We start from the raw sequence: 24,338 nt of genomic DNA on the forward strand, positions 1-24,338 counted from the left end.
CAATAAATACAGGTTTTTCCCCTAATCTAGTCCATCTAACTATTTCTCGGTCAAATTTAGCCGTTAGGAAATATAGTTGTTGGATGCTCTGCTCTGACTATTTAATATGCTAATCTAGATCTGTTTCTTCAACTTGTCCTAACGATGAACCACACTGGTTGGTTTGAAACGCATCGACAAATGAAATATCATGTGATTTACACCGAAAAATTTCTCATAAACTTGATATGGATCACAGAAGCCTCAATTCAACTTTGTGATTGTAGCCCCTATACAATATTTAAACGGCTGTGCTTCCGCCCATCTGGTGAGATATTCCATCGCAATGATAACAGATAGCACGCACCTGTTTTCTTTCCCGGGGGTTTAATTGACCCAACAAAATTAATCACTCATTTCTCAAATGACTACAAATATACTTGACGATGCAATGGCAATTCATCCCTTCGTGATGTTCTACCCATTCTCTGGCATGCATCACATGCCTTACAATACGCGTTGGAATCCTTATGCAATGTTGGATACCATAGACCTGCGTGCAAAACCTTTTGCGCAGTTGCCTTGCCCTCATAATGACCTCCCGCAAATCCCCCATGAGCTTCAACAAGAATGCTATCCCGCTCAAAATCCAGCACATATATTTGCAATATTTCATTTGCACCCATCTTATACAGATGTCCCGCAATAACTGAAAAATCTGTCGCGCACACTACTAATTCCTTCTTTTGCTGAATTGTATATCCTTCTGGTGCCATCCCCGTAGTCAAGAAGTGAGTAATGTCTACAAAATGATTGTCCTCTATGTGCACTGCAAAGAGTTGCGCATCTAGAAACCCTTCTTCCAGATTAGTGGGCTCCTCGCCTATTTCGATCCACGACAGATGGTCAGGTCCTACATTTAACCTCCTTGGTTTCACAATGACTTCAAAGTCATACTCCTAGAATAATAGCAACCATCTACAGATCTTCCCCCCCAACACAGGCTTATTGACCAGGTACTTCAAGGAAAAATGATCTGTATACATTTTGAAATTCCCTCCTAATAGATAATGCCTAAATTTTGACAGCACGTACACCATGGCCAATCCTTTGCGCTCAGTCGTTGAATAATTATTCTTAGCCTTCGATAATTTCCTACTGGCGAAGACTATAGGATGGTCCATTTCTCCTTCACCACCTGTGTTAACACTGCACCCAATGCAATGCAAGAGGCATCCACATGTAAGCGAAACTCGTTTTCCCAATCAGGGAATACCCAGATTGGTGTGGTGACCATATTTTCTTTCAATACATCTAAGTTTCGTTGACATTATTCATCCCAACAGAATGTTGCATCCTTCTTTAGTAGTTTCTCCATGGGCATGTTAATTTGAGCATAAGCTTTGATAAATTTTCTATAATATCCTGTATGTCCCAGTGTCACACGTAACTGCTTAACATTCCTTGGGGCCTCCAAATTCACAATTACTGCAATCTTTGTAGGGTCCACCATCAACCCTTGCTTGCACACCACGTGACCCAGCAAGATCCCAAAGGGAACATAGAATATGCATTTCTTCAAATTCAGCGTGATCTGGTATCTGCAACACGTATCCAACATCAAGCGCAGAATTGCTACATGGCGCTTTACTAATCTGAACATTGTCCAGTCATCAAAGTACACTTCTAGGAAATTATGAATGAGCTCTTTGAATGCTACGATGACTACGTGAGAAAATATCATAGGCGCATTCTTGAGTCCAAACGGCATCACAATGTACTGAAAAAAACCCCACTCTGCCACGAAGGTCATTTTTCTCCTATCCTCTCACGCAATCTTAATCTAATGATATCCAGAGAACCCATCAGTAAAGGAGTAGGCCTCCTGCCCTCCCACATTGTCTAACACTCCGTCTATAAATGGCATTGGGAATGGGTCATGGACACATGCATCATTAAGCTTCTGTAGATCTATGCAAATCCTTATCTCGCCCTTTTGTTTCTTCTCCCGAACCACCATTGGGCTCACCCAATCAGATTCTTCGACCGGTTGTATGATGCCTGCCTCCAGCATCTTATCCAGCTCTAGGCAAACCTTTTCCTTATATTTAGGGTTAAGGTGATACGACCTCTGTTTAATAGGCTTTGCGTTCGGATTCAGAGTGATCTTCATAGCTCCCAAATCACCAACTATGCCCTTCAAATCCGAAAACTTAGTCATCATATTGCATCGCAGTGTAGATACTTAGTGCAAGAGATTCTACCAATGCTCCAACTCTCCATATGAATCAGAGGTGCAAGAACTCTCCTGGTCCCATGTAATCCCTCCACATGTCATTGGATTGATCTAGTCTTGGTCTCGTGTTGTTATTTTGTAGATTTGGTCCATTTCATCATCACTTTCCTCATAATCACGGACTGGTTCAGTATAGCACGCCCCTTCTGCATCATCCAACAGTACTACAACCTGAAGCAATTTCCTTTCAAATGACATTGTCCTCTTCTTTATATTAATGATCCCATTCATATCAATGGCCCAATCAATTCCCAGGAGCATGGGGTATGGATTACTTTCATCAACGATCTCTATCACCTCAAAGTCGGCCATCGCGCTCGCACCTTATATATCAATGGTTACTCCATATAATCGTCCCATGGAGATAATTTTTTGTTAGTTCACCATTCTGAGCTGAATAGGAGACCACTGCAAGGCAGCTTTCCCCATTCTTTCCCATGTATGTTTTGGTAATACGTTCACATAAAACCCCAAGTCCAAGATGACTAGGTCCATCTCATAATCACCTATCTGCACGGTGAGCCTCATCTCGCGCCCTGTTCATGCCTTGTGTTTGCCATTTTTTCCAACCACCCAGTGTCCATCAGGGACCTTCTCCTTGCTGGCACATTTGTTTATTAACTCCTGCAGGCCTTCCACAACTTTTCTATTGCACAATAGTTTTATGCAGGTCTCTAAAAACATAGCGAGCACAGAGGGATCAACCTTTGCAGGTGTGATGGTTTCTTGCATCGTTTCATGAATCCCTTAGGTGGATGCCTCAGCAAAGCTTTTCTTGGCTTCCATAAATGTTTCCTTAGCGTGATTCATATCAAACCAACTTCCTTCTCTTGGGCCTTACAGACCCATCCGTCTTCTTCAGGTTGTTTACCTTTATCATCACCAGGTCCACCTCTCAATACTATGTTCACACTTTAATCTTCCTCGTGAGGCTCAGCTCTCATCATATGTAAGTTTTGCATAGGCTGCTAAGGTTGTGCTTTCTTCTCTTGCATTTTAACTATCAGCATCGAGCACTCTTCTATAGTATGGTCAAATTGGCTGCAGTATTGACATAATGGGCATGTCTAATTCTAACATTCTCGCGCATAGTGCCCTGGATGTCCGTAGTTGTAGCAGATGATCTGACCACGGCCTCTACTAGGCCCTCCTCCTCGTCGGTCCCATCTGTGTCCCTGATAAGCTCTGCGTGCTCCTCCCGCACCCTACTCTAGAGGTCGAGTTTCTGCTTGCATCCGGTATGTAGGTGTTCTTTCCATCATCACCTCATAGTTGCAACAATGGCGCTCATCGTGGCCCACCAATTTGCAAGAATTTACAGAACAACTATTGGGGTTTCTAGATGAACTTCTGAAGTAAATGACAATTATCCGTCACATGTTGTCCAACAACTTTACAAATAGTGCACCATAGCGTAGCCCCCACGACTAGCCCTCCTGGGGCTTCTGGCTTCAGGGGAATTGGTCCCCCTCCTGTAATATAATTCGAGTACATGGGACAGTGGTCTTTATCGTGCCCCTGGCTCTTGCACTTCAAACACTAGACTTCTGTGTGCACTTCTGATTTAGTCTCCTTGTCTTTCTTCAAACTCTGCAGTTCTAAGTGTAATCTCTGTAACTGAGAATGGATCTGTTGTACCCCCAAGGTCGCATCCTAAATAGGCGTTGCATGCAACCTCATCGTGATTTCCAAGGCTTCTACCTATGTTCCTATTTTTTGTTATGACAGAGAAATTATCAGGTGGGGTAGAAACGAAGCTATAAACCATTCACGATGCTGACTATCTGTGAGCTCCATGTTAGCTTCTCAAATCTGACACTTCAACCGTTGATATAATTCCCAAGGCGTCTCATCAACCCTCATCATAATTTCTTTGAATCCAATTACTGACTATGAGTCAGAATTAGGCTTACTAAACTCTTTGTTTAAAGTTGCCTTATTTTTCTAGCGACACAAGAGGATTATCAGAACAATACTTAATAGACCAAGTTAGCACGTGATCCTGCAAAGTGGTAACTAGTTGTGCCTTCTTTATATTATCATCAGTAATTTGTTGCATTGTCCAAACATCATTTACAACAAACCAAAACTTCTTTGTATCTTCACTCCCTATGCCTTTGAAAATCGGAAACTTCATCATGTTCACCATGTTAAATGGTGGTGGTGGAGGTGGAGATGGAAGTGGAGTGGACGGATGATTTACTCAAGGAATCCCCTGAGTGATTAGTTGAATAGCGCTTCGTGGCGAAGTCCATTCCGCCCCTTCGTCATCACTTAAAATAGGTCCATTTAATGGAATATACTCTGATCCTGATCCTTCACGATTTCTAAATAATCTTCCACTTTGCATAGCTCTAAACATCAAGGTAATGGAATCTACCATTTTTCACACAACAACATTTTAATCCAATTTTTCAATGATCTTAAATACTCACCTCGTGGTCCCTTGAAAAATCACCACTCCTATTCACTATAGTTGACCGAGGTATCAACTGCAAATTCCATAACAAATCCTCCCAAAATCCGATTGAGCCAATGATTGACAACCCAAGCGATTTTGTTTTCAGATGTTTCGAGTCATTGCACTAGTTCTGGAGTCCACACTATAGGACTATCAAGCTTCCACCTTCCCTGATTGTCTGTTAATTTAGCTAACCACTCGTATAGTTCAATGGGAAAAGTGCAGAAGAATATCTCGTGTATCTTTGTATACAGATACCTGTTCAACCACTCTTCTTTTGACAGGTGCAGATTCCTGTTTTCTTGCACTGCGAATTCATGAATCTTCTGATCCAAGCACTTTTCAATTTCTTTCTTGGGCGGATTCTAGTGATGCGACATCACACATCTCTTTCAAGAAGATCCCAGTCCCAGAAACGGAACCATTTGTTGGCTTAGGGGGTCCTGACCCAGGTTCAGAGTTAGTTGCGCTAACCAACAAATCCCTACACTACTGGCCCTTTCGGCAACAACCTGCGTAGCGCAGGCTACAGTCTCACCCAAAGCATTATGGGGGGATGCAAGAACCAAGTTTCTGCATCTAGAGACTAGTGTAATGTCTTCCAGCACCTCAGATCTGCCTTCATGTAGATCGATACACCCTTAAGGCATGTTGTTGCAATTCTGTTAAAATAGCCTTCAGACCTTCGTGAAGGTCAACAATCCGTTCTTGCGAACCTTTAATAGTCAATTTATCTACTTACACGCATTAGAGTGCAGTCCTAAATTATGGTTCTTGTAGATTTACTTAAGTTATTAGTAAACATCAAAGAATTCATCAGAGTCTTCGCAAAAATACATAAGCATGCTTTATGTACTTCATTAACCCTTATTCAAGAGAATCGCACATCATTCAATCAATATTCCATAAAACACATTATTCATAGACATCATATAGCATTAACAGAAACATAGATAAACATATATACGCAAGAATTCATCAGTAACTGTCTTTATTGATCTTCAATTCAGTATTACAGACTCAACACTACCCTGCGCACTCAGTTGCGGACTCTACCTAGGCCTTTGCGCACTCAACTGTAGAGCCTTTCTTCTCCTATCTAACCCACTTCTCTTTGCTATCACTTCCCTTTTATCTATCCATTGCTTATCAATCTATTCAAAAACATATCATGCCTTAGACTCTCTAAGACACACCTATTTATAGCCTTTTTCATGCAATGCCACGGTCCGCAGACCATGGGTGGATCTCAAAGCCAACTCAAATTTTACATAAAAAAGGGGCTAAACCCCTTTGACTCCTAATAATCTACACACTCTGCATCTACAAATCGAGGAGACTTTACATTATTTACAAAGACTGATAAAAACTTGGGTTATTTTAACCCCAACACTGACCCAGGGGACCCCATCCCAACAAATCAACTTATATTCATGCTGACTCCTTCCATTAAAACTTGGCCATTGAAGCTACCCTGACTAGCAGACCCTACCTAACTAGTTGACTTACTTTGGCCAGACAGACCACTCCAACCCCAATCAATCGACTAACCTCGATGAGACAAGACTCTAACCTAAAAAAATAGTGTGATATCCCCTGACTTGGAGTTTATACTGTAAATTTGTATATGATTAGTGTATTTATTGCCCCGACTTTGAAAGACTTATTTGAAAAACTGATTTATAAATTTTGTGGTGGCATTATGGTGTGCATGGATCCAACTAGCTGATGTTGGCATTGGTTCATAATGGCAGTTAGCTCATGTTGGAATTGATGTCAACACTTTGTATCCTAGATGATGTTTGGGTGCCATTCATTATAGCATGGTCACGGCTAATTGAGTTGGCATTGAGATGGTTATGTTGGCATTGATGTCAACTCTTAATGTCAACTTTATGAGGTCATGCACTTATGTCAACCTCATGATGATGTAGAGTTGATGGAGTAGTTATTTTTTGTTGATATGTTGGCATTCGTATTGATCCTATGATGATGACACAATGGCACACTCATGATGATGCTACTACAGATGGATTATGTAGATTTACATGTGATGGAGATGTTTGATGGCACACTAGTTGAGTTGGAAACTAGGTCTTCATTAGGTATTTGATCCAAATGGAAAATGAAATCCACCCATGGTATTCATCCACCCATAGTATTCATTCACCCATGGAATTTACCCATGGTATTGTGAGTGGCATCCACCCATGGTTTTCATCCACCCATGGTATTTATCCACTCATGGAATTTATCTATGATATTGTAAGTGGCATCCACCCATGGTATTTTCCCATGGTAAGTGGCATCAACCCTTGGTATTCATCCTCCCATGGTATTTATCCACTTATGGAAGTTACCCACGGTATTTTAAGTGACATCCACCCATGGTATTCATTCACCCTTGGTATTTACCCACCCATGGAATTTACCTATGGTGTTGTGACCAAAAAAGGATATAAGTAACAAGTCACATTTTAAAAAAGGATAGCTTGTCCACCACAATCTAGCCTTTATAGTTATTATATTTTTTAACAAAAAAAAATCTGTGTGGTTTTGTTATTTTGTGTTCTCCTCTTTTCTTCTCGCATTTTAATTTTTTAGATCTTGCGGGCCTCCCCCAAGATTTGAATCAGTGGTATCAGATTTAGCCTATGATTCCATGGGAATGATGGTTTGATGCATATTTCAATTTTAAATTTTTGCAGCAATACTCAACAAACTTCAGGCATGTGCTACGACCTCCACAGAGCACTTTCTTAGGCAAGGCTAGAATAATTTTTCTTTTTTCATTTTGTTTTTTGTAGGAACTTTCTTGGGCGGCGAGTTTGCAGATCAGATATGAAACCATTTGTGCAAAATTTACAAAAATAAATTACAGATATGGATTTCTTGTGAAAAAATATCCAAATTCTAAACAAAAAACAGTCAAATTGGAGTCCAGATGAGGGAGATATCAGTGATTTAAAATCAACTATGTTGCATAAATTTTTCAACAACAATTGGTGGATGGAGGTTCTCCTATCATTTTTGCATTTTTTATGCATAATTTCATAAAAATTATTATATCTCTGAGGTCCTCTCAAAAAATAACCCAATTCCAAAAAAAAATAGTTGAATCGGAGTTTGGATGGGGGCGATATCGCTAATTTAAAATCAGCTATTTTTTTCAGAACTTTTGTGACGGCGGGAAAGTTCCAGTGCGAATCTAAGTTTCTAGAGTATCTAAGTAGGGATTTCAATTACATGGGAAGATGCAAAATGGTCATTCTATTTCCAAAAATATGTTATAATAAAGGTTCTGAGTTATATTGACGACGTTATGCCCATTTTAAATCTGGAACAACATTTAGAGCGGGTTCCCTTTGGGGATGTGCCCTCCCACCCCGCTTTAGTAGGCACATACTTCACATTCATCAATTTCAGCATAGAAACATCCAGCTTGGGTTTCTGGAGACGTTCCCCCCCACCCTAGGTTATGTAGGCAGCTGCTACTTTATAACAATCAACATCACGGTTATGGATCAACCACACAAAATCCTTGTCATTGGAGTCCATTTGCCAGGCCACACACTATTAGTATCACAGTTGGTCACAAGCATTGTGATCCAAGTGGATGTTGGTGGCCACCTACCTATTCCACATGGACCCCCACCACTACCTCTTTCAGTTTTTCAGTTTCCTTAATTGTAGTACAACTTACTATTTTTAGCAGTTTTTCGGATCCTGAACTTACAGAGTCATTTTGAGGCCCTAAACGATGTTTTTTTGGAAAAATTACTTTAACAATTTTAGGTAAATCAAGTCAAAAATTGTAGTCCTTGGAGATATCTTTCCAACGAGGTATCATACGCGTCAAATAGAGATAATATGACCAAGTTACGACCCCGGGAAGTTGGTTGCCCAACTAACCCCAACAGGGCCCATAAACTCTTGTTGTTACATCTCCTCGGGTTAGGGTTTTGGTTGTTTAGGGTTTTCCTCTTATTGTTCAATAATAAAAAGGCCCTTGAGCCATTATAACTCAGTTGAGAGGCATGTAATTGCCACATCTCTTCTTAGAGATAAGCTACCATTGCCCAAGCTAGTCTTATTTACATTTTGTTGTAAGCATATTTCAATATTTGATATTAATGAAATGAAGTGTTATTTTTTATGCATCTCGGTAGTTATGGTTATATCTGTAATTTGTTGTGTTCCTGTTTAAATTTGGATCAGTGGTATCATAGTGGTCTGCTTTTTCTCTTTCTTTCTTTGCATGTCCCCAACGAGGTCGGGATATAAGGAGTTAGGGCTCGATCTGGTTGAACCTTTGCAAGATCAGCCTTGCGAACCCCGACGGTCGCCCATGGAGGAAGAAAAGAAAGATGAGGGAGCAGGAGATCCTATCAAAATTTTGCTTGAGGAGGCCCTCAAGAAACAAAGCAATGCGATAATAGATAACTTTGCCCAAATCCTTCAACGATTGCCCACCGGCGGTGCATCCACATCTTGAAGTCACTCTGGAGGCTCCACACCTTTTAAGGGACAAGTAAACTTTGACATTCCCATATTTGAGGACCAAATAGATGCAGACGTTGTAGATAAATGGTTAAATTTTCTAGAAGAATATTTTTCTGTTCACGATTTTTCCGTCGGGAAAAGATTACTTTTTCTCTTCTCAAAGCCACCCCCCACATCAAGGATTGGTGGGAAACCTACTGTAAGCAAAAGCATGAAAATACGACCTCACAGTTTTTAGCCACTCCCACTTGGAATTCGTTCTAGGATGCCATTAAGGAGCAGTACTACCCTGTCATGAGATATGAGGAAAAATACATAAAGTGGACCATGTTGTGGCAGGGAAGGGACCAAGATGTGCTAGAATTTACCAATGCACGAAATTGGGTATCAAAGATTCTGAGAAACATTTGGTACTCAAGTACCACGACTACCTACGCATATACATCCAGGACAAGATGGAGTTCCTGAACATCTCCTCGCTCGACACGGCATACCAATACACCATCAAGATCGAGCAGAAGTTTAAACAGAAGAAGGGAGACTTTGGATCTATAAATCTGAATCAAGGGAATGGTGCCCCCAAACTATAGAACAAAGGAAAAATCCAAGGCAGGACATCCTGAGACAACCTACCAAAGCCACAAGCAAAGGACAACACTGCGAAGCTGAAGAAGGACATGGGAAAGTGGTGTGAGTTACATAAGAGCTCCACTCACAACACAAGTGAGTGTTGGGCCAAGCAGTCACTGGTGGCTGAGTTGAAGGCTTCGAAATCAGATGCATGTTCTGACTCTAAGTCAGAACCCGACAAGGGGAATGAAAAAGGGAAGTAGATTATCAATGTGGAGCCCAACACCACCATTTCCACCATGAAGATCCAGAAGGAGGAACCCGAAGATCTAGAGGAGGAGGAGCATCTCTTCCACTCCCAGATATGGGTAAAGGGTTCCCCGCTATAGTTCATTGTCGACAGCGAGAGCCAAAAGAACCTAATTATAGCATAGGTCATGAAGCAGCTAGGCTTACTGACCACAACACACCCACAACCATACACCATCGGGTGGCTTCACCAAGGACAGGATCTTCACGTGAGCCAACAGTGTCACCTTCCATACAGCATCAAGCCCTTCACAGATGAGGTATTATGTGGCATTGCTCCCCTTGATGTTTGTGATGTTTTATTAGGTCAACCATACTTGTCGAAGCGACATGTTGTGTATGAGTCAACGCCTTGCGTTGTTATAGTTACCTTGGGAAATAAGTTGTACATGATACCATAGGTAGCACTGCCTACCGCCATCTCTCTGGTTACTGCAAAACAATGCAGTAAGCTCATTTCCAAAAATGGGAAATTTTTTTTCCTAATGATATGCCCTCAAGGAAAGAAGAAGACGGTGGCCAAGACCTCCAAACAAGGCCCCTCCACACGACAACAACAGATGGACAAGGTCATGGAGGAGCATGAGGACATCTTCACCTCCCCCGCTAGGGTGCCTCTACACTGTCAGGTAATGTACTCCATCGATCTGACCCTAGGTGCACCGTTTCCCAATGGAAAAATATATCGGTGCTCATTTCTAGAGAATGATGAAATCAAGAGGCAAATTCAGGAACTACTACAGAAAGGTCACATCCGGCCGAGATCAGCACCCGATGGGAGCCTGATTGTGTTGGTACAGAAGAAGGATGGGACTTGGAGACTCTGTATTGACTATCGGGCGCTAAATAAGATCGTTGTCTGGAATAGGTACCCAATCCCATAGATTGATGACCTTTTGGACCAACTCAAGGGAGAAAAATATTTCAGCAAGATTGCTTTGAAGTCCAGATATCACTAAGTACCAATCGAACCCACCAATGTGTGGAAGAGTGCCTTCAAAGCCAAGGAGGGCTTTTTCGAATGGTTGGTTATGCCTTTCAAGTTGACGAATACTCCTGTAACCTTCATGAGGCTGATGGATGACATCTTGCAGCCATTCACCAACTCATTTGTAGTGGTATACTTGGATGGCATCCTGATCTTTAGCCAGAGTTGGGAAGAGCACCTCCACTACATCCGACAGGCTCTCCAAACACTACGGCAACACAATCTATGTGCCAATTTGGAGAAATTTACTTTTGTCATGACCCATGTTTAGTATCTAGGATACATTATTGATGAATGGGGGGTGCATGTGGATCTAGCCAAGATCCAATTCATTCGAAATTGGCCAGCCCCAACCACTCTAACGGAGCTTCACAACTTTCTTGGTCTTTCCAATTTCTACTGCAGATTCGTGTTGGGGTTCTCTCATATCACTTGGCCCTTGAGTCAAGTCACCAAGGGAGGAGCGAAATCAAAATTATTTTGGTCAAAATCTCAACAGAAGGCATTCGCAGAGTTAAAACATCGCCTCTGCTCTGCACCAGTGCTCACACTACCAGACTTGCAACAACCATTTGAGATCGAGACAGATGCCTCTGACTATGCTATTGGGGCATTCCTCACTCAACTAGGACATCCAGTAGCATATCACAGTGAGACACTTTCAGACACAGTCCGGAAGTCTCCCACATATGAAAAAGAGATGTATTCCATTGTGCAGGTCTACCGACAATGGAAGCATTACATTTTGGGGAAGGAAATGGTCATCGACACAGACCATCAACCCCTATAGTTCATACAGACACAAGGGAAGTTGCAGAATGATCACCATCAAAAGTGGTCCACATACCTGCAACAGTTCCATTTGAATATCAAGAATAAGAAGGGCAGCACCAATAATGTTGCAGATTGCCTTTGCCGACCACCGATCACGACGTTAACCACCGTTCTCAACTCTTGTGGGCACGAGACTTCTGATTGGCCACTTCTCTACAAAAGTGACCCTGAATTTGGCCACACATACCATACACTCTTGGAGGGTTAGCAAGTTCCATATTTTCACCTCCAAGATTCTCTGTTATGCCACCTGGGACACCTTTATGTTCCTTCAAGCGAGTGTGCCAAGATGATTTTGGAAGAACATTAAAGTCGGGCTGCTGGGCATTTCGGGTCGAGAAAATGGTGGAAGTATTGTAGAAGTATTTCTATTAGTCAAATCTTCGATAGGATGTCGGGAAGTACATCATATCCTGCATTACATGTGCCATTACCAAATCAACCATCCAAAAGAAAAGCCTCTATACTCTGCTTCCTACCCCTAGTCAACCTTAGGAATGCATCTCCATGGATTACATGTCGGGCCTTCCTTCTACTAAGCATGGCAACAACTATGTTTTTTTGGTCGTCGACAGATTCTCGAAGATGGCCATAATGGTTCCCTGCAAGAAGAATATCACAAGAGAAGCCACTACTAAACTCTTCTTTGAACGAGTGTGGGTACACTTTGGGATCCCACAGTCTATCATCTCAAATCAGGACAACAAGTTCCTTAGTACATTTTGGTCCAATCTCTGGTCGATGCTGGACACCAAGCTCACTAAGTCCACAACTTTCCATCCCCAAACTGATGGTCAGACAAAGGTCGTCAATAGGATGATCATACACATTCTGTGCATGTACAACTCAAAGCATCCACGCACATGGTATGAGAGCCTCCCCTATGTCCAACATAGCTATAACTGGGCTCTCCATAGCTCGACTGGCCACAACCCTTTTTAGGTGGGCTTGGGATTCCAGCCATTATGTCCCATTGATGTGGCCATACCATTTGCAACGACCCAAGCAGATTCGGCTCATGTCCAGTCCGAAGCCAACAAGGAAAATAGCTTCATTGAGCACATTCAACACATCTGCCAATAGGTCCATGACATATTGGACAAAGTCAATGCTAAGTACAAGCAGCGACATGATCAACATCGGGTGCCACACAAGTTCCAGGTGGGTGACAAAGTTTGGCTACATTTTTAGAAGGAGCGCCTCGTTGGGCCCCACCGCAAGATTCACCCGCTTCGACATGGGTCATACACCATCACCAAGGTTGTGGGAGATAATGATTTTGAGCTTAGCATTCCTCCATTCCTTGACCTACACCCAGTGTTCAATGTGGATCGCCTTCGGCCATACTTTCCACAATTACTAGACACATCCGACATTGAATAATAGCTCACACCAATAGATTTAAATCTAGACTGCATGGAACAAGCTGCAACTGATCGGATCATGGAAACGCAGATCAAGAACACTCGCCAACAGAAGATCCAACTGTATCGAGTTGTCAAATCTGGCCAACTCCTACACCAATTCAAATGGCTCACTAAGGACCAAGTTCAGTAGAAGTTTCCTCATCTCATGGAGGAACTCAATGCAATGGAGACCATTGCTTCCTAAGGGGGGAGGAATGATCTAGATGGATGTTGGTGGCATCTCACTTGTTCCACGTGGACCCCTACTAATGCCTCTTTCAGGTTTTTCAGTTTCCTTAATTGTAGTAAAACTTATTATTTTTAGCAGTTTTGCGAGTCCTGAACTTCCAAAGCCATTTTGAGGCCCTAAATGATGGTTTCTGGTAAAAATCCTTTATTCAAAAGAATCATTTCAATCGTTGTAGTCCTCGGAGATATCTTTCCAACGAGGTATCATATGCATCAAATAGAAATAATATGACCAAGTTACGACCTTGGAAAGCTGGCTGCCCAATTAACCCCAACGGGGCCCATAAACTCTTGGTGTTACATGTCCTTGGGTTAGGCTTTTGGTTGTTTAGGGTTTTCATCTTATTGTTCAATAATAAAAAGACCCTTGAACCTCATTGTAACTCAGTTGAGAGGCATGTAGCTGCCACATCTCTTCTCAGAGATAAGCTACCATTGCTTGAGCTAGTATTATTTACATTTTGTTGTAAGCATATTTCAATATTTGATATTAATGAAATGAAGTGTTATTTCGATTGCATCTCAATATTTGGTTATATATGTAATTTTTTGTGTTCCTATTTAAATCTGGATCACATTACATGGTATCTCTATCCTCGAATCTTCGTTTTTCATGGTTATGGGTCATCCACAAACCCACACTTCATCGAAGTCCATTTGCTAAGCCGCACACTATTAGTATCACAGTTGGTCACAAGCATTACAGGGTATCTCTATCCTCGGATCTTCATTTATCATGGTTACGGATCATCCACAAACCCACACTTTATCAAAGTCCATTTTCTAGGCCACACACTGTCAGTATCATAGTTGGTCACAAACATTACAAGGTATCTCTATCTTCGAATCTTCGTGTTGGCTTAGGGGGTCCTGACCTAGGTTCAGAGTTAGCTGCACCAACCAACAAAACTCTACACTAATGGCCCTTTTGGAAACAACCTGCGTAGCGTAGGTTGCAATCTCACTTGAAGCAGTATTGGGGGATGCAAGAACCAAGTTTCTACATCCAGAGACTAGTGTGATGTCTTCTAATGCCTCAGATATGCCTTCGCGCAGATCGATAAACCCTTAGGGCACAGTGCTGCAATTTTGTTAAGATGTCCTTTAGAACTTCATGAAGGTCTACGATCAGTCCTTGCAGACCTCTAACAGTCTATTCGCCTACTTACGTGCATCAGAGAGAAGTTCTAAATTAGGGTTCACGCATATTTCCTTAAGGTATTAATAAACATCAGAGATTCATTAGAGTAAGTACTTAAACATGCATTGCATACATCATTAACACTTATTCAAGAGAATTGTGTAACATTAAATCAATATTCCATAAAACATATCATTCATCGACAACATATAACATTAACAGGAATAAACAAAAATACGCAAGAATTATTTGGAAACTGTCTTTATTGATCTTCAGTTCAAGGTTACATACTCAAAACTGCCCTGCGCACTCCACTGCAGGGGTCTACACACTCAACTTCAAACTCTACCTAGGCCTCTGTGCACTCATCTGCAGAGCCTTTCTTCTTCTATCTTACCCACTTCTTCTCATTATCACTTCCTAATTGCCTTAGACTCTCTAAGACACACCTATTTATAGCGTTTTTCATACAATACCATGGTCCGCGGATCATGGGTGATTCTCAAAAACAACTCAAACTTTACATAAAACAAGGGGATAAACGCATTTGACTCTTATTCATCTATGCTCTCCGCATCCACAAATCACGGATACTTTACATTATTTACAAAAACTATTCCAAAACTTGGGTTATATTAACCCCAAAACTGACCCAGGGGACCCCATCCCAACACTTCGTTCATCATGGTTATGGATTAACGAAACAAAACCCTTCTCTCCAATGGCTTTTCATATTCAACAAAGGCTTCTTAGGAGGGAACTTCACGCAATGGGGACCATTGTTTCTTAAGGAGGGAGGAATGATTCAAATGGAAAATGGCATCCCCCCATGGTATTCATCCACCCATGGAATTCACCCATGATATTGTAAGTGGCATCCACTCATGGTATTCATTCACCCATTGTATTGTAAGTGGAATTAGCCCTTGGTATTCATCCTCCCATGGTATTTATCCACTCATGGAATTTACCCATGGTATTGTAAGTGAAATCCACCCTTGGTATTTACCCACCTATGGAATTTACCTATGGTATTAGGACAAAAAAAGGCTATAAGTAACAAGTTGCATTTTGTAAAAGGACATATTGTCCACCACAATGTAGCCTTTACAGTTATTATCTATTTTAATAATAAAACATCTCTTTGTGATTTTGTTATTGTGTGTTCTCCTCTTTACTTCTGGAATTTCAATTTTGTATTATCTTAGGGACCTCCCCCAAGATCCCGACCAATATTCATGTCTATGCTTATGAGGATGATTTTTTATAGTGATATGATGACTTAATGATGGTGCTACAGAGTATTGCGGGTTTGTTCAGTGGTGTTACAACTATGGAGATGATTGTTGAAGAGTGGAGGACTTGTTGGCACTCTTTCCAACCTTGTTTGTTGGCCTTCTAGGTCAATTTGGCAGTAACACTTCAGAGACATGTTTGATCCATTTGCAGATGTTTCAGAGGCTATGTCATAGGTTTGGAAGCTTGTACAAGAGCTAGAGAAGATGATATGATAAGTGGTAAAGGTTCAGAGCTGAGTTTTTAATGTTTTTCCCCTATGCTTTTCCCAGTCGCTCCCTTACAGGGTCATGAGAGAGACTGAAAAGCCCCAGTCTCATGGAGACATGCCTGTGAGAGTGGTTGAACCATCCAGTTGATCTAAGACAGTGTCAAGCATGCGACTGAGGCATTTCACGAGATTTTCTCTGCATTCCTCGTGTTGTTTGAAAGTAAATTAGCTTGGAAATTCTTAAAGGCTTCTAGAAAAAGTAAAAAAGGTCAGAAATGGTTTGAAATGGTCCTCCCATGATGTGAATGCATTTAGTGCACAAGTTGTGGTCTTAGTGGATTGATTTGGTCCAATTTGTGCACTCTTGATCCTAGCCCCAAGCTCAATTTCGCCCTACATGTTTTATATTATTTACTTTGGAGCTTAGTGGTTGTTGATTATGAGTAGAAGGAGTGTGTATGTGTGTAAGAGAAGGTTGTATAGAGTGTTGATGCTTCAGAACTTGAGTAGAGCATAGATGCTTCAGCGAATGAGTGTTAATGATTAAATAATGAACATATCTAAGGCATTCTGGAGAAAATATTAGGATTGAAGCTGTTGGAGTAGAGATTGTTTTGAGAATTTTTTGTATGCTGGTGGATTATATGTTGGTGATCCTCTCACACTTGTTTGTGCAAGAGTTGTTGATGCATTTGGAACATAGCCATAGTGTCTTATGATGTTATTTATATTATGCAACATTCTATTGTTGTGAGGGTCTGATTTTATTCATATTTGTTGTGGCCACATTTTTTCTAGTTTGGAGAGCATTTGTTTGTGGAGTTTATTATTTTGATTTGATGATGAGATCTTGTTGCTGAGAGCATGTATGCAGAGTTGAATCCTTGTTAAGCAGAGAGTCTTGGATCCAGTTTGAAAATAGATGAAAGTGGATCCACAGAGTGTAGAGGAGAAATGACTTCACGAGAGAGGAATAGTGATATCAAAGCTTAAGCAAAAGGAACAATTTCTCAATCCAATGGTAGTTGGATGGTCCAATCGTATTTGGGCAAGGATCATTGATTGTGGTGGCCTTCAGCGGACGATAGTTTGTAGATACGTGAGAGAATAAATTCTTCTGAGTTGATTAATAGAATCGAGTCTCCTAGCCGATTGATGTTGGAATATTGTATATGAGGTCGAGTCTCCATGCTAATGGGAGTCAGCTAGCTATGCAAAAGACAATTGCTTGACATAATAGAAATTCAGAGAAAAACATCAACAATAAGGGCAGTTTTTATCCCAGAAGGGTTTCCACCAGAAATCTTGTGTCTTATGTGTTATTGATGTGATGTGCATGTTTATTGTTTTTCATTTTCTTATGATTTTTAGTTATGCTTATGTGATGCACATGCTATGATGTTTATTAGCTGTTGGTTAACATATATGTGTTTCAGTAATTGAAGTTTAAATTGGTAAAAAATGTATATAGATTACACTATTGATTCACCCAACCCCCCCCCCCCCCCCCCCGGAGCTAGTAGTGCTCAAAGGTTTCCAACAGTTAGTATTAGAGTGGGGCTTGATCGCTGGAGAGTAAGTTTGGGGTTTGTTGGCGAAAAATTGATTTTCTTTTCTTTTCAAAATGGTTGTCCTCACTGCTTAAAATTACAAGGTATGGCACAAAAATGTAAAATCTTAATTATTATCTTATGTATCTAACATTTGGAAAATAGTATGTGAAGGTTGAGGCAAGGATCTAACTGTAGATGAAGTTTTGCAGCAGGATGCACAAGCAAGATGCATAGTCTACAAGAATCTTGATGATAATGATATGAAGAGACTAGTGGGTTTGAAACATGCCAAAGAAATGTGGGACAAAATAGAATCCATATTTTAATAATGGTACCAACAACAGTAAGGAAAATGAGAAAAATAGCAACAAGAAGAAGAAAAAAAACAAGGGCCTTCAAAAACAAGAAGCTCAACCACAAGATTCTCATTATTCTAGTGCACATTATTCAAGAAATGATGAGAAGATATAAAGAAATCATGAATCCAAAGGTATAAACATTAATGATTTTCTTTTGAGATATAATTTTGATGATTCAGATTTAGATCATGATGAAGCAGATATTGAAGATGAGAATGTTATTAAGGGACTTAGAGCTGAGATTTCTAGACTAACATTTGCATGCAAGGATCAAGAAAAACTATTGCATGTATGTGATGATACAGAGGCCAAAATCAAGGAAGAGATTGACAACCTAAAGGTTGAATTTCCAGAATTTGAAAGATTTGAAGAAGGCATGAGGAAGCAATACCAAGAAAAGGTAGAAGAGGTTGAGAAATTAGAAGCGGAAGTGACTTCCTTGAGAAAGGAATGAAAGATGGAGAAGAGAATGGTGGAATTGGATAGTTTTCTTGAGATCCAAAGATAACCATTTGATAAATCTGGTCTTGGATTTCAAAAGGGTGAGTCTAGTTTGCGTGCAGGAAAAAATATCAAAGAATAACCCAAGAAACATGTAGAAAACAATACCAACAACAAAAGTGAGATCCAAGGAAACAAGAAGCAGATCCAGCAACTGAATAGAAAACAAAAGGACAAGTAGCAGAAAAACAAGCAGAACTAGCAATAAAACCAAAAATAAAATAAATAAAAAAAGATATCAATGAACACCTACATTCATAAGTTCTTTTGCTCCTAGATATTATCGTGACAAATTTGTAAAGTTTCAAAGGAATCAAAGTTATTTTTTTCTTTTTGTGCATAATGTAGAATGTTGCAACTGTGAAAAGTTTGGGCATATTTCAGCAAATTTCTAGATCAGAACATATGGTCCAAATCAGCAAAGATTCCAGCAATATAAACAACCATGGAGAATCCAGCAACACCAATAAGGCCCATAGAATTTTGGTGCTAATTTTTGGTAGCCCTTTTCTTTGAGAGATATTTTCTTTTATCATTGGAGTCGTAGGAATACCTGATCCCCTTCTTGAAATGAGTGCTCAAAACGATGTTAGTCAACCTGTTGATTCATTCAGTTTTGCACTTGATGTATATTATCTATGAGATGAGTGATCATGGTGGCACAATTCTATAGGAGTTGATCAACTGCCTGTACTTTAGAACATCCAGGGATATAAGAAATAGGTGAAGGTGGGAGTTGTCTGTACATTGCCTCATATGGATTTATCTTGGTGGCTTCATGATAGTTAGTATTATACCACCATTCAGCTAAAGGTATCTATTGTACCCATTGATGTTGTTGTTCTAAAGTGAAGCACCTCAGATAGGTCTCCAAACATTTGTTGACTACTTTTATTTGATCGTCAGTTTGGGGATGATAGGCAGTACTTAGTTGAAGTTGCGTGCCCTGAAGCTTGAAAATTTCCTGCCAAAATTTTCTGGTGAAAATGGGGTCACGATCAAACACAATGGGAGTCAACATGCCATGCAGTTTGAAGATTTGGTCCAAGAAAACTTGAGCCACCAAAGTGGGAGTAAATGGGTGTGGTAGAGCACAAAAATGAGCATATTTAGAAATTTTGTACACAACCACCATGATGACTAATTTTTTTTCCTGACTTTGCGAGACCAATGATGAAATCCATGGATACATTCATCCAAACAGAAGCAAGCAGTAGCACTGGTTGTAAGGTTCATGGTAACTTGATTGTTTCCCCTTTTGTGCTGGCACACATCACATTCAACTATAATTGTAAGAATGTTATTTTTCATGCCAGTCCAAAAGAAAGAATGACATGCTCGAGCATAAGTCTTATGAAATCCAGAATTTCCTACAATTGGAGATGAGTGCAGCTCATCCAAGATGTGGGTTTTGAGGGTGGAGGGCGGTGATATAACTACTTGATCCTTGTAGAGAATAATCTCATCCTTCCAAGAATAGGGTCATATGAACATTTATCACCCTCACCATATTATTTCAAACAGAAGAGTGAAGAATGCCTATGCTCCATATGTGCATGAACCTCGACCAAATGTCGAGAAACTAGAAAATGGAGGACAAACCAATCACTAGTACAAAATGACCAATTAGTTATGAAAAAAACAACTAAATTTTGCATATAAATGACCATTTTTCAGTCGGTGACCAACAGTAGCTAATTTACAGTATCTTATAAGGTGAACAACGTTTAGTCATTTTTAGCTTAGTCATTAATTGGTTTCCTCAATTTAATTACCATCTAGTAGTATATTTAGTCATAAATTTGGTCCTTAATTTTTCATTGGTTTAGTCATTAATTGTCGCAATTAATGAAAAAATATACAACAAAATATATTACTATATGAATCCTCGAGAAAACCAATTAATGACCAAATAAATATGACTAAAATGTTGGTGTTATAAGATATTGTAAATTAGCTACTAATAGTCATATATATGCAAATTTTAGTCATCATTTAAAACCAATTAATGACTAAAGAAATATGACTAAATTTTAGTCATGTTATAAGATACTGTAAATTAGCTACTAATAGTCATATATATGCAAAATTTAGTGATCATTTTAATAATAAAAAATTATCATTTACAGTAGTCATTTATCTTTTTTTGGTATTTTCATATTCATTATATAAACAACTGATTTAGTAGTTTCTATTCATTTCATTTAATTTCATTCATAATCATTATAAACGACTAATTCAATCATATATTCATTTTATTCGTGTTCATCATTAATTAATATAAACTACTAATTTAGTAGTTTTAGATTGATTTTATGTGTTTATTATTAATCAACATAAATTAATTAGTATGATTTTGTGACTAAATTTTTAAAAAATGTCATACAATGTGCATGTTTATCTAATATGATAACATAAAGTTACATATGTTAATTACGAGACTAAATAATATCAAGTGCAAATAAAAATAATTTCAACCATATAAATTTTATTATATAAAATATCAAGTATTAAAATATGAGTTTCCAACTTAATATTGGTTGGACTACAATTTACACATGAAATATTGTTTTATCATTTCAAAACATTATCACTGTGTTGCCAAAACATTGCAAGTGAATCCACCAACTCTAAAGGCTTGACCATCAATCTCTATGAGTGTGTCTTATGCAATATATTGGCTCTAAGGGTATCACTACACAGATTCTCTTCTCTCTCTCATTTTGCATTTGTCACTCCAGTGTTATTGTTCTCCTCTTTCTTCAATTGTTGCTTTTTACCATCAATATTGGGTTCCTCTCCTGAAAATGAAAGAAGATACAATGCAGAGTATAAGACATGGAAGACAATGAATACTTGAATATAAAATAAAGTAGAATATAAAAGATTTGTACAACATATATCTCAACATTCGATAATGGCTACTATGCCGCTAGATGACCTGTATAAACAAAACAAATAAAATGTCACCATAGAAAATAACACCTTAGGAACTTAGTATTCAACCTTCAACAAAATCTTAGGCACAATCATAACAACTAAGCTACATGTTAAAAATGTTGGCATTATGAGACAGGTTTAGCGCTATGACTCAGGTGTTGTCCTTGATGGCAACTCACTCAGATGACAGATCACGGTTCAGGACAGAATGAAGGAAAAAGAAGCATATGTAGGTTCCCCTTGACCAAACCACGTATACACGCGGGTTAGCATACCAAAAGGCGTGTATGCGTATACACGCACTTTCACGTAAGGAAAAGTGCGTACATGTTGGGAAAACTTGGTTTTGGTCCGTGGTATTTGGTCCTTGGTATTTTGATCCATGGTATTGGTCCAAGGTATCATGTCCGAAGTGTTGACCCCAGGTATTTGGTCCAAGGTATTGATTCCAAGTGGTTTTGGACCATGGTATTGAGTAAGGCCTAAGGATATAAAAGGAGGAGGAGATCATTAGGCAAAGGCACTCAAGTATTGAATATCTAATGAAGAGCAAAATCTAGAATATTGGTCATTGGGTTATGGTGCATAGCTGGATCTGAATCAAGGAGGAACCTGAGTGCTTTAAGAAGGATAAGTTCTATTGATGGGTCAAGATCTTAAGGCTTGAAGATAAGTATCTTTGTGTGATTTTGATCTTTATAATTGGCGCATGTTGTAATCTGTAAATCTGATGATCTAGGTATAACTGATGTCTGAATAATTGTAAAGGCTAAATCATATTTTACAGATCTGTACACAGGTTCAGTAGAGCAAAGGCGCATATACACGCTAGTTCAACATTTCAAAACAGCATATACACAGGTTTGCCTTCATATAACAGCGTATGGACATAGGTTCGACACATTGAAGTAGCATACGTCTCATAAAATATGCTTTAGCTACTGTTGTTTGCTGTTGCAGTGTTCTAGGTTTTGGATTGGGTTTTAGTTACTGTTACTGTATTCTGGTTACAACATTTAGAGAAGTGATTGTTTGATTCAGTTTTTGGTTGGTACAAAGGAAATTGGTTGATGCAGATATATTTGATGTTTGATTGATGTTATTGATGGATCCAGTCTGAAAATTTATGAAACGTGGTCCCTGGAAGAAAAGAGAAGGTTGTAGCCTTCTGCAGGTAGAAGTCTGCGTACTGGTATAAGGCTGCACCAGTATAAAATTTGTATGAATAAGTTTCTTATTAAAGAAAGATAAAGACGATTACAGCAAGTGGTTTTCACCCACATTGGGTTTCCACCTTATATCTTGTGTTCATGTGTGTGATTGCCTGTTTTGTTTACTACATCTGATTACTGGTTATATGGTTCTGATACACAGATTAAAGATCAACTAACTAAATTATAAGTTTGCAAGGTATACACTGGTTTCTCTAAACACAGTTGTGTATACACACAAGTTTCATTAACAGAAGTAGCGTATATAAATATGTTTATGGAAATGAATATTGTTAAATTGCTAATACTGATTCACCCCCCCTCCCAGTATTATTTCTAAAAATTGGTATCAGAGCAGGTCCTTCAGAAGAAGCTTGATCGCTTGAAGGAAGATCTATCATCATGGGCAGTTATGAAATAGAGGGATCCATTAAACCACCAATCTTTGATGGGAGCAACTTCGTCTATTGGAAGGTAAGAACCATAGCCTATCTTCAATCTCTTGGAACAGATGTTTGGGAAATCATGGAAGGAGGATATACATTTCCATCAGCAATTCCTACAGATACGCCAGGTAAAAAGCAATATGAAACAAATGCCAAGGCTATCAATACACTATTGGGGAGTCTGTCACAATCAGAATTTGTCAAGGTCATGCAGCTCAAAACTGCTAAAGAAATATGGGACAAGATCGTTTTAAGCTATGAAGGAGACAATCAGGTAAAACGTGCCAAACTACAATCTCTCAGAATTCAATATGAAACTCTCAAAATGCACAATGATGAAAGTATAGCTCATTACTTCCTACGTATAAATGAGATTGTTAATCGCATGAAAAACCTGGGTGAAGAGATAAAAGAAGTTACTTTAGTTGAAAAGGTTTTAAGATCCTTGTCTTCTAAGTTTGAATCAAAAGTTTCTGCCATAGAAGAAAAGCAGGATCTTCAGAGTATGACTATGACATAGCTACACAGAATCCTAACTGTTGTTGAAATGAGAAAAGGAGGTCCATTAGATATGAGAGAAGTTGCATTCAAGGCTTCAGGAAGAGAAGAGCTCAATGAATCGGGACACATTTCAGAAGGAGAGGAAGAAGCAAACTTTGTCAAAAACCTTCAATGAGGTTATGGAAGATTCAGAGGTAAACTACCTTTCAAATGCTTTGCTTGTAGAAGAGTCGGTCATTATGCAACCAAATGCCCTCATAAAGATAAGCTTGATAAAGGTAAGGAACCGTCAAAATGGAATAGAAAACAGAATGTAAGTAAGAAGAGCTACTATACGCATGAAGATAGCGAAGGTTTATCAAATAGTGATGAAGATGAATATGGTAATGATTATAGACTTTTGATGGCTTTTGAAGATGATTATTTCTTGGATGCTTTAGATGAAGATGGTCTGTATGAAGAAATTTCTAAACTTAAAATTTGTTTAGAAGAAAAGAGTATGATTATAGATACTCTGACATTCCAACTTGCTGAAAGGGAAAAACACAACGAAAAGTTAGAAAGTGAAATTGTGGGTCTAAGAA

Source organism: Pinus tabuliformis, chromosome 9, assembly GCF_031772625.1.
Source record: "Pinus tabuliformis cultivar Carrire ecotype Pingquan chromosome 9, CPIR1, whole genome shotgun sequence".
Taxonomy (NCBI): domain Eukaryota; kingdom Viridiplantae; phylum Streptophyta; class Pinopsida; order Pinales; family Pinaceae; genus Pinus; species Pinus tabuliformis.